The sequence below is a fragment of the Apteryx mantelli genome, chromosome 2, assembly GCF_036417845.1.
Source record: "Apteryx mantelli isolate bAptMan1 chromosome 2, bAptMan1.hap1, whole genome shotgun sequence".
Lineage (NCBI taxonomy): Eukaryota > Metazoa > Chordata > Aves > Apterygiformes > Apterygidae > Apteryx > Apteryx mantelli.
In genome coordinates, this window is record NC_089979.1 from 114,804,937 (window position 1) to 114,816,473 (window position 11,537).

The window sequence follows — 11,537 nt, forward strand, 5'->3', positions numbered from 1 at the left end:
CTCAGTCCCACAGCTTCAGGCTTTTAGAAGTTGTTGTCCCAGGCCATGAAGTGCTGTAAAGACGAAGGCAGATGTGTTGAATGGGACTCGGCACCCTATAGCAGCTGATAATGTGTGGGGCAGGGTCAGATCCAGTATCCTCCTGTTTTGTTGGAGGAGTGCTCAGAAGCTTGCAGGAGAAGCTGGAGTTTTTGCATCCTGGACATGGCATTTAGAAATCCTGAATAACAGCAGTCTAGCTGAAAGAGTGTGTTAGATACTGAGACCAATTCAGTGTCAGTAAACCATAGGGTCTACTAATCAATCAGAAATGAAGCTCAGTGCAGAGTTCAGAAATACTTCTATGCTACGGTTGAATTGACTAAATGCACATCTTTAGCTTCAATCAAAGGATAGTCAACCATGATTTAAAATGTCTTAGGTTTGGTTTCAGTTAAATGTTCGATATGCTGTTATTTACATAAATGTGGATGCTATAGCCCTGGAAAAATATGCTCATCTTTTCTTGCCATTTCTTATTCTCTACATAGTAGTTACTCAGGTAACTTCAGAAACTTAGCTCATTTCTGTGTAAAAATTCCTTTTGTTAAAATACCATGCTTTGTTTGCTGTATAACAAAATGATATGTTAATACTACAACCCAGTAATGAATTCTCACTTTAAATGGAAATACAAAAATAATGTAATTTCTCCTCCTTCCTGGAAATAGTCCACTTTGTTTTTCTTAGGATTTAGTCAGATTTTAAACCTCTTCTTTCCCTGACTTTAAGTGCTTAGAGTAAACTAACTATTAGGAACTTTTGCTATCTAAAGTTGTGACTAAGCAACTCTTCCTATACTCATTCTCTTGCATATGTCATTTAACTTAGATACCAACAATGAGTCAGAGCCTCAGCTGGAGGTTAGCTGATAAATAAGCAAGTAACCAAGCAGGAGCCTTTTTTAGGGAAATGAATAGTTTTTGTTTTTTTCTAGTGTTTTGAATGGAACTACAGTTTTTGCCTATAGTACAAAAAATCCATTTTTCTCAAGTGCTGGCTTATAGCCAGGGACAAGGGGGTGTTTCAGGTAAGCTTGAAACCTGCAGTGCTCTGAGAATCCTTGGCGTGATGTTGCTGCCAGTGTACAGTTGAGGATGGGCTGGTTAAAGGATGAGTCTAATGACCGTACAGTCAGGAAATTAAAGATTGCAGCTGACATAAAAGCAGAGAAGCTAGCTTTCGTCTCGAAAGCTGAGATAACAGTAGCCAAGTAGCTGCAGCAGCACTAGTCCTGAATGTGTCCTGAAGGCAGCTATGCCTCTAAGTTGTGGTGATCTTGGGTTAGGTCAGCCCAGTTAGGTGAAAAGATACCTTGCGTGTATCCGCACAGCCATGCTTGCATCTGTAATCTTATTGTGCAGGATAGCAGATGGATTCAGGCCTGGCTAAGCTGCGCTGTGACCTCCTACAGCCCACAAAACGTCTAGGAGCATCACAGGACCAAAGGGCCCTTGTATGAATTGCGAGGTGTCTGGGAAACACAGCCCTGACTCCTCTTCATGACAATTTAATCTCGGAGAATGTAAAGAAACACACTCGCCACCCTGCAGCAAACTACATGTAGTATCAAGTCCTGAAGTGGTGCAATTCAAAGTGTAGTCAAAGGTTACACACTTTGCTTTCAGTGATATAATAAAATAGAATTAAAATGAGGTATTATAAATAAAAAATGTGTGTGCCTGGATGAATAGAATGACATTTTTAAAAGGACAAAGGATTCTTCTGAATAGTATTTAAAACTTAGTATTGCAAATTGCTTGAATTAATAAAAACGACATTTTTAAAAGGTCAGAAATTGCTTTAAAATGGTATCTAATATTTAAAGCTGAGTAAAGGAATCTGCTTCTTACAATCACTCCTCTGCCGGCATTGTCTGGGACTTGCTTACATCTGAGGTCCGAAAAGGTGGGTCTGACTCTTTCTCTGTAGGTTAAGATGCACCAACCTGGATGGTAGCGTTTTTCATATTCTTTTCATTAGCATAAATGACTCTGTGAAATACTGATCAACAGTTGGTTGAGCCAAGCTAAAACAAGCCTTTTGGAAAATCCATCGCTCCTCCAGGGAATGGAGAGAGGGAAGATCTGAGCCTCATGTGAACCCCATCTATGCAGTAAAGCTGCAGAAGTGCAGTGGCTGCCAGGGAGGTTCAATAGGATTTTCTGGAGGCATCTGGTCAGCATCCTTTTCCTTCAGCTCCACGTAAAGTCTCTTAGTGAGGTGCTTGGAATCTTCTTCCCCTTGTTTTTATGTTCGTGGTCTCTGGTTTGGGTTTTATCTCACTTTTTGGATGGCTGTTTTTCCACAGGTGCAGGATGTGCTGCAGCTGAGTGGGTCTGTTACAGGGTGGAAAAGCAGAAGCCATTCTGGCACAGACACAGTAGGACTGTTTGGATCCAAAGACATTTTTCTTCTATGGCTCAGCATCTTTAACATGTTGAATTTACATGTTGAACTGGGATGTCAGTACTCTGCCTGTTTCCATTCATATATTCATATACTTAAAAATATTTTAGGTATCTGTGGCGTTATAGACAACTCAGTTAATCATATGCTGCCACGTTAAGTTAGCTCCCTTGCATGCCAGCTCTTAAAAGCCTTACTGTCTGAAGCAAATTGTTAAGCGAGTTCAGGAGGATGAAGTCTGGGAGACAATAATGTGACCTTCTGTACAAAAGGTCATCGGTGGATAGAGTCATATTTTGAAGTACCTTTCTGAATCAGGGTTCTACTGGTAATGGAGATCTACCCGACCATTGGATGAGTAGCGTTGGGTTTGTTTTGAAAAACACAACAAAAAAGAAAGAACACAGTGTTTGCAGAAATACACTCAATGCTTTTTTCTTCTCTCCCATCTGGTTGCCAAGGAGAATAGGGGACCAGGGAATTATCCTGGCCATAATTTATATTGGATTAAACAAGGACCATGGGAGTATTAAGTTGTGAGCAGTACGCAAGTGTTTCCTGCTTGGAAGGAGATACTACCAGCTACTGAGTGGTTCTGGCAGAGAGCTGTTTCCTCTGAGACCCAACCTTCCCATCACAAGTTCTCCTTTCTTGGCTCATTTTATTTGTTCTTTACATGGTAAATGATTGTACATCTAGCGGAATCTGCATAGGCTGCAGTGGGCCTTTGCTTAATGTTATCTTTTTATCATGTTTTTGTAATTTTTGGACATGGTTACAGTGAAAACTAAATAATTATATTGTTGCTTTAAAGCCTATTAAATAGTTATAGTTACAGAGATAGTATCAGCCTCAGTTCCTGTAAAGCTATTATACTGGTAAGGCTGTCTTATCACTACCATCTTTTTTTTGTTAAGACATCTTGTCTTTAGATTAGTGCTGACTCTAAAAATGGTTTTCTATGATAACTAAATATGTTCAGTCATGAAAACTGAGCAGACCTAGTCTGCGTGCTTGTCTTTTGATGGAGAGTCTCTGGGAAACATGGGTGGACAGGCTACAGAGCTGTGGTGATAAGTGTGGTTAGCTCTAGACCAAGAAATGGAATGAATGGGAAGACTTTGCATGGGCTCATCAGCAAATTAGACAAAATAGTCTTTGTAGTCTGATTAAAACGCTAATTGTCACAGTGCCAATGAACTTTCCTTTCATGAGCCGATTAGAAAATTGCAGTTTTCCTTGTAATAACTTTTGAATGCCTTCCCTTCCTTCCACCTCCTGCTATTGTTTCATTCTGGTATTTGAGAGCTTGCTCATTGTTGCCAGTATTTCCAAATAAAACAGTCTCATTCAACAACAAAAAAAATACTGTTTGGAAACTTGTTGTGCAAAGAGTTGTCAGAATCAAGCTTTTCTGGCAAATGTGTAAATAACTAATATTTAGATTTTGACCGGTTGTCCTTCCTCATGTGTTTCAGGCAAACTGACTTTGGTACTCACCTTGAACGCTGACCACATGCTGGGGAAATGACTATATTTCACTCACTGTTCTTCTCACCCTGTGCTGACTGAGAAAGAAGTGAATTCAAGGTCGCTGCATAATCCGGTAAGGCAGACTTTTTTTTTTTTTTTTCCTTGTAATGATGACTTCCTTCTGTTGTTCAACTACCAAAATGCATCACTAGTGGCAAGCATGATAATACATGAATTTCAGGGTACAGAGCTTTCACAAATCTCTGGTCCAAACCTCTCCATTCTCAGTGGATGTTCATCAACAGTGAATTCAATCTTGAGGATACATCAGCAGAAGATCTAGTTAGATCTATCTGTAAACTGATCAGCTAATCTAGATGTCTTGTACATTGGCACAGTAACAGTTGTACAGATCGGTGGCTCATTTGGGAAAGTGCAAAGTGGCATCAAGGACTGAGTCTGTCTTTTGTGGCTTAGCCAGAGACAGGTCTTAGCTGAAGCACCCAGGTTTTGTTTTGCTCTGTGTGTCTGTAGGGCTGAGATCCCCAGTGCATGAGGGAATCAGAAATCTGAGTAAAGAGTTTTCTCCTGGTGCCTGTAGTTTTGTGTCACATGGAGATGTCTTGCTGGGCTTGCTGGGGTGCAGGCAATTTTGCATGGAGACGTGTGCGCCTTCGCAGTGATAACGCTGATGTGGAGAAGCCTGGAGTTCCCCTCAGCGATGCAGACAGCTCGGAGACCCTGTCAAATCCCCTCTCTGCCCTCAGCTCCCAATACCCTCATCAGCAATCTGTATGGGGAGGGAGTGTGCATTTTTATAACACCTTCCACTTCTGTACTGCAAGGTATGTCTGTCGCTGAAGTGCCAAACACTCCTCAGTAAGTCAGGGCTGCTGGTACGTGTTTGCTCCTGGGGTTTTCCAGAGTTTGAGAGGAAAGAGTAAGTAGCTCCCATCCTACATTTGATATACTGATGCTGCACTGACACTACTCAGCAACATAGTGTCAGTGGGGGCAAAGTCTGTGGCAGCTTAAGTCAATCTGGGCTGCTGCAGTTCTGCCCTCTCCCTGTCCCCGAGAGCATGTTCCCCCTCTCTCCCCGTGCCCTAACACTAGTCTCTCTCAGAAATGATCTGTCTGGAAATAACTCTACGAAAAATAAATAATTAGCTTTCTAGCAGCCTGGTGGCTGTGGCACCTCAGATTTAGATCAGCCTCAGCAGCTGTAAAGGAAACCTCACAGACACTTGCTACCTGAAGGACCTAACAAGCTATTGGCCTACAAGCTATGCTCACAGCACGGCCATCCCTTCTTTCTTAGCATCCTTGTCTGGTAAATGGATGAAGATTTAGATGAAGTTAGCTGCCCTATTGCTATTTTCTGTGAAAAGAACGAAGCTGCAGAAACAAGAGAACCTCCAGGAACTGGGAATTGTTCTGGTACGATCAAGAGCTAGGCTCGTGCTTTCAGACTCCTTCGGCTCGCAGAGGTTATCACCCAAAGAGTTGTTAAGTGAGCACTTTGCTAACATTTTGCTGTGATGGAGGACTAAAAAGAAATTAGACAAACTTTAGAATTCAGAATTTGGGTGACATTTAGGAAATGCTAAATTAACCTTCAAAATCTACCCAAGCGTCTTGTTTGGCGGGGGGGAATACGGAAAGTCAAAGACCTTCCATCTGGTTAACACTGAAAATGAATGTGTGCATGTAAACAAACTCCCTCAAGCATTCGTGAATGCATTTCCTCAGTTGCCAGTATTTTATCAGTAAATGAATAACTTCTACGTCTGTCTTGTTTAATAAAAAAATCATAGTCTAAGCTTGGAGGTGGAAAGGAAGCAATATATTTAAAATAAACCTGGACTTCACTGAACACAGAGAGATTAAAAAAAACTTGAACTCGCACAATATTAACTTCTTTTTCCAAACAGAAGAAACTAAAACAGGCCTAATCCTGTATTTTTGTTGATAGTACAAGTTCACCATTGTTTTGTGTGACTGCAAGTTCAGGCCTTGAAAAGAACAGAAGTTCAGAAAGAAAGAAAAATTGAAGGGGAAATTACTATAGGTTAACTGCTGGGGAGACCCTTACCAGCCTTGTGTTTGGGTGCAGACCCTTGCACTCCCACATACGAGACACCAACGCATATATTTGCTGGTTGCCCTTTTAAAGAGAGGCTTTGTCTTGACGATGGCTCAACCGAACCAAAGTCCTGGCACCGCTGGCCGGGCGGAGCAGTGCGCAGGGGGAGCAGTGCGCTGCCCTTGCCGATCCTGGTGCTGGGGGCCCGCTCCAAGGGCTCCTCCCATGGGGCGGTCTGGCTCTGTCACTGCTTGGCCATGGGCATCCTGGCATTTAAACAAGTGCAGCTGTGAGGTTTTTCTGAAGCAGAACATCTCAGTTGTCACAGTGGACCATGCTTCCCCTGGGAATCTGCTGAATATACTGCCTTCAGGAAGGAATAACATCCAGTAATCCGCCATTGAGGAAAAAAGGAACGTGTGCCAAGCACCAACAAGGTAGTTTAGGCGTACCTTTTTTTTCTTCTTCTTCTTTTTTTTTTTTAATAAATCCTTCTCAAAATTACAAAAGCAGATTCAAGCAATCTCACGGTGGCTCAGCTGTAGAGTTATAGGCAATACACATTGCAGATTAAATGTACAATTGGTAATATCACTGGGCTGCTCTGTGAAAATGAAAAATGACTCATTTCCTATTTGCTATATGCAAAGTACTATAGGCAAAGTTTTACATCAAGCCAGAACAGTTGTGAGAAGAGAACAGAGGGCAACGGATAGCCTCAGACAGACTAAAACACCATCCCCTCAATGTCCTGTTTTACCAGTAAAGGGATCTTTGCTGCATGTAGCAGCAGAGAGGAAGGTCGTGCACAAAAGCAGGATGGGATTGGACATTTGTGCAGAGCTAATGTATGATGCAGGGAATGGAAGTTTTTTCTGATCCAACCTGTGGTATTTTTTGCCTGGGAATGTTACAAGCATTATGTTTTTAATTTGGAATCCACCCAGAGCTACAGTAACTGCAGGTGCTCTTCTTATTCATTTAAGCCTTTAATCAGTTTAAATCTTTGTAAACTATTCAGTGTTAGCATGGAGTAATGAATTCTAAAGACTGATATGTTAATTATAGTATTGTATTTACAGCTATTGCTTACAAGTGTGATTACTTTTATAATTAAATTGAATGTTCTCTGTTCTTTTGTTATGGGACAAAATAAATAGGAGTATCTGATCTGCTCTATATCTGTATTTTATATACTTTATTCCTATCTTTTTAAAGCACCTGTCACAGCAGTATATAAATGATATTAAAGTAGTGTCCAAATCCTTACTTTCTCCTGTGTAAACTAAGTAATGTTTGTGTGAATTCCTGATTCCTTTTGAAATCAAAGGTAGAATTTATATTAACTGCAGAAGGGCCAGGAGATCTCCTTCACAGTCCTGGAAGTTTCTTTCTGCTGTCCAGCTGTTTTGTTGTTCACCCCTTCTTTCAGCATCCCTTTTATTTTCTTTTTTTGTTTTTTCCCCTGTGTCCTACTGAGGCGAGATTAAGAGTCTGCTTTACTCGGACTGAAAGTACCGTCTCCTGTTTTTCCTATGCCAACTCAACATGTTCTAAAAGATACTTGGGCATGTCACTCCTGTTGATTAGATATAAATAATCAATGCTTTGCATTTGCTTCTATCCAAAAACAAGAATGCAAAAATCTGGTTGTGGGACTTTTCAAAAGCTAGCCAGCCATTTTACCTTTGGCTCTCACTTTATCTAATATAGCTAACTATTGCTAGAAGAGGCAATGCAAAGCCATGCAGAATATGACTTTGCTCTTCAAAGATTTTAAACTGAAGAAGGGCTGTCGAATTGTGTTTCTAAAGCACAAAGTCCTCGACTTTTCATTAGAAGACATCAGAGATGAAGAATCCAGTATTTCTCATGGTAATTCCCTCCAGTAGTTAAACACTTTCACTATTTAAATGTGATTCTAATATCTGACTTCACTGTAGGCTTCAGCTTTATACCACTGAATTGTGTTATGCCTTGCTCCACTAAAATTTTTGGCACTATGTTTTTCTCAGATGTTGTGTTCAGTAATCTTGTCCTTGCTCTAAGCAAGGTTGATTGATCTTGAAGTTTCTTAGCATAGGAGGTTTTCTTCAGTCCTCAGATTCTTTTATGGCTCTCTGTTCACAGCCTTCCCAGGTTCTTTAAACTTTTTGGGGAAAAAGATGCAATATCCCCATCTGTCCTTCCCATTGGGTATATAGGGGTATTGAACAACAACTTGTTCCTTTTCACTGATCTTCTGTGATCCTCTGATCACTCTGGGTGCTCATGCTAAGTTTTTTAAATTCATTATTATTCTCTCTAGTTCCTTTTCAGTCTCTGTTTTCCAGATACAGTGTCAGGAGGATTTCTGAGGAGTCATATGGGACTTAAGGTGTTTTAGGGAAAAGCTCTAAATGGGAGAGGGGAAGGGCGGTTAATATGTCAAGCTGTCATGCTACAGTCCTGTTGTTAGCTGTAGGCTGCAGTAAACAAAATTTCTTGAGAGTTACTGTCTCTACTAGAAATACCTTTTTTTTCCTCTCTCTCTCTCTCTCTCTCTCTCTCTCTGTTTCCACAATACTTTAAAGGGCTTAAAAGGAGCTTTAGGATAGAAATGCTATTTCTGTCTCTACTTGCAGGTATGTGACATAAAATAGTATGAACCATAAATCAGTTTAATAGTTAACAGCAGACAAATCCTTGTGATCCAAACTTCAGAAGAGGCTAATGTGGCAATTCAGAAGTGGAGGACTGGAAAACTGCAGTGGTGCATTTTGTGCTGGTAACTGATTGAAAAGCTCATGAACTGAATTTGGCTAATCACATGAGGGATGTTAGCCAATTGAGCCATGGTTATATATTTAAAGGGATTAGTGACTCCACTGGTGAATGTCCTGTGACTTGATAATTGTTTGCCCTTGAGTTAATTATCTGAGCCACATTAGCTTTTTGAAGCAGAGGTGGAGATGTGGGTGGCTTTTTGTGCTTTATATACCATAGGAAGATTAAAATCAGATTACTATATCATGAATCTTAAAAAAGAATGTGTTTCAGGGGAAAGCACTTTTATTTTGAAGCTCACTTTTTGCTTGCGTCTCTTGGACAAACAGCAAAGCAGTCAAACATGCTGTGTGTTTAATCCAAAAGCCTTTCCTTATTAAAGAGACAGATTTCAGAACCTATTTGACTGTGGCCTTAGACATAAAGCTGGCACATATGCAGAGGCAGTATCCCAGTATGCAGCTGGGTGCAGGAGCAAGCAGAGGTATCCAAACCAGCTCCACATGAACTGTAGTATGGGCACAGAGTGTGGCACATGACTTCTTGCCCGTGCCTATAACCCCACACATGCACGACGGAAGCGCAGGGAGGGCCACCCAAATAAAGGGTCTGGATGTGGATTTGAATCACAAGTAGATTTTGCCTGGACTCTTTCCAGCCTGCTTTCTTCTCTCCAGACTGGGAGTTTAGGCTGCAGCTACCCATGGTGTGACCAGTTCCTCCGTAAGATCTGATACGCCCCAGGGCCTGCAGCTTCGCTTGCTCTGAGTGCAAAGAGAGTATCCAGCAGTGACTGTCCAAAGTCTTCATGAAGATCCTGGTAACTGTGAAATACTCCAAACCCACTTTCAAAAGTCCAAGGCTTTTGGTCACAGTCTGAGGCTATGGTAGGAAATTTTATTGAATTTCAGATGTTTTGTCCATCAGGACCTCTGAACCAGGTCCTGTGGAGTTTGTGCTTGCATGCAGTGAAGGGTGAGGTGGAGTGAAACCCGACAGAGCTCTTGTCTAGACAAGAGAGAGGCTTATGTTGTCCTTTAGATTGCCTGTAATTCCTACAGGTGGTGACTCTAAGCATACTCAGTGAGCCAGAAATTATATTACACCAGTACTCAGCCCATAAAAATATAAAGAACATGTATGAAGTTGATGCAATATTCTTGGAGTGATCTGTGCCTCTATAGTGTTTTTGACTAGAGTGTTTCCAGAGCATCACATCTGTCAAGTGTCGATGTTTTATGATTTTCTGGTCTGTAGTGTAATTAGAATCCATTAAACTTTACTGGCTATCAGGGAAGTCTTTCAGGAAATAGGAATGACCTGTACTTATAGAGAGGATGCATTATTATTATTATTATTTTTTTCTTTCTGCCATGCATTTAAGCAATGCCTCCTAGCCTGTTTCTTATGCTTTCCTAGGTAATTCTATGTCAATGTGCATTATTTTCTCTTAGCATTTTGCTTGGCTGACCTGAAAAAATTTCTGCAATTTGGGTTTTAAATGTCAGTTTGATTTGAGGTGGTAGTTAAATCAGTTCAGTGCTGACTGAAATAGTAAATGTAAGCACGTTAACGAGGTCTCGTGTGCTTTCCTAGAATAGAGCCCAATCAACTGCTACTGAAACCAGTAAGAAGAATCCTCCTGACTTGTGAGAGGCCTGGACTGATCAAATATTATTTATTCATAACTAAATAGGCCTCCTCTGCTAATACCTATGGAAGTTCATGCTGCTTAATTTAATTTTTTTCCTCTCTCTCTCTCTTTTTTTTTTTTTTTTTTATCAGATACTTTCAAAATATAGCAGCTTAATTGCTCTCAGGCTTTTGCAAAGTGTACAGCTGGGAAGGATATTAATCTTTTATTCTAATAATTATAAAATTATAATTATGCCTGTTTTCTGATGATTGGTCATAGTTCAGAACAATTCAGATGCATATTCCTTGATATATGGATGTAGGCCGTGTGTGTGTGTGTGTGTGTGTGTATACATGCACGTGTGTGTGTATATATACACACACACACACCCCTTCTACATAGGGTGATAAAGCTGTGCTGAGATGCATGAACCGAGAACTTGGCTCAGAATGTTAAACAGGTACAAATGTGTAATGTTGGGTTCCCAACAGGCTGTTTCTGATATTTCACTGAGCCCCTATAGTAGCCTTATCAACAGTGTGTCTCCATACATTGTTAATTAGGCATCTCACCCGGGTCTTTGGGATGTGAAAGGAGCATTTACTGTAGTCAAGCAGTATGTTGTGTTGTAATGAGTCTCCCCTATCAAACAGTGCTTTTGTAGAAAGCTGAGACAGAGCTATGTTACCCCTCTTCACTCTTGGGCAAAGCTACTTTGTACTAAATTTCACTTTTTTTCAGAGGTCAGACATTTTTTCCAGCCTCAATGAGGAGTCCCAGCCCACATGAAAGTCTCAGCATGGGAGGGAAGACTGGCAGAGAAAGAAGGGAGCAGACAGAAGCAAGGGAGTGAAGCCGGCTCCCAGGTGTCCCACGGGGACCAGGCACTGTGGGACCCTGCTCCTGGGAGTCGGGAGCTCCGTCTGGGCATTTCACATCCAAAGGGCGTGCATGCTCTGCAGCGTCCCAGAGATGTCTCCAAGAAGTCTCTCCTCACCTTTCCTGTTGGAGTAGTTCAGATCCGAGTGAATTTTTAATTAGTTCAGAGGCAAGTACCCAGCCACATAACCCAGGGGTTTTAGGATTTGGGAAACTAAGGTCAAGTCCTTGCTTAAGTGTGTTCCTTAA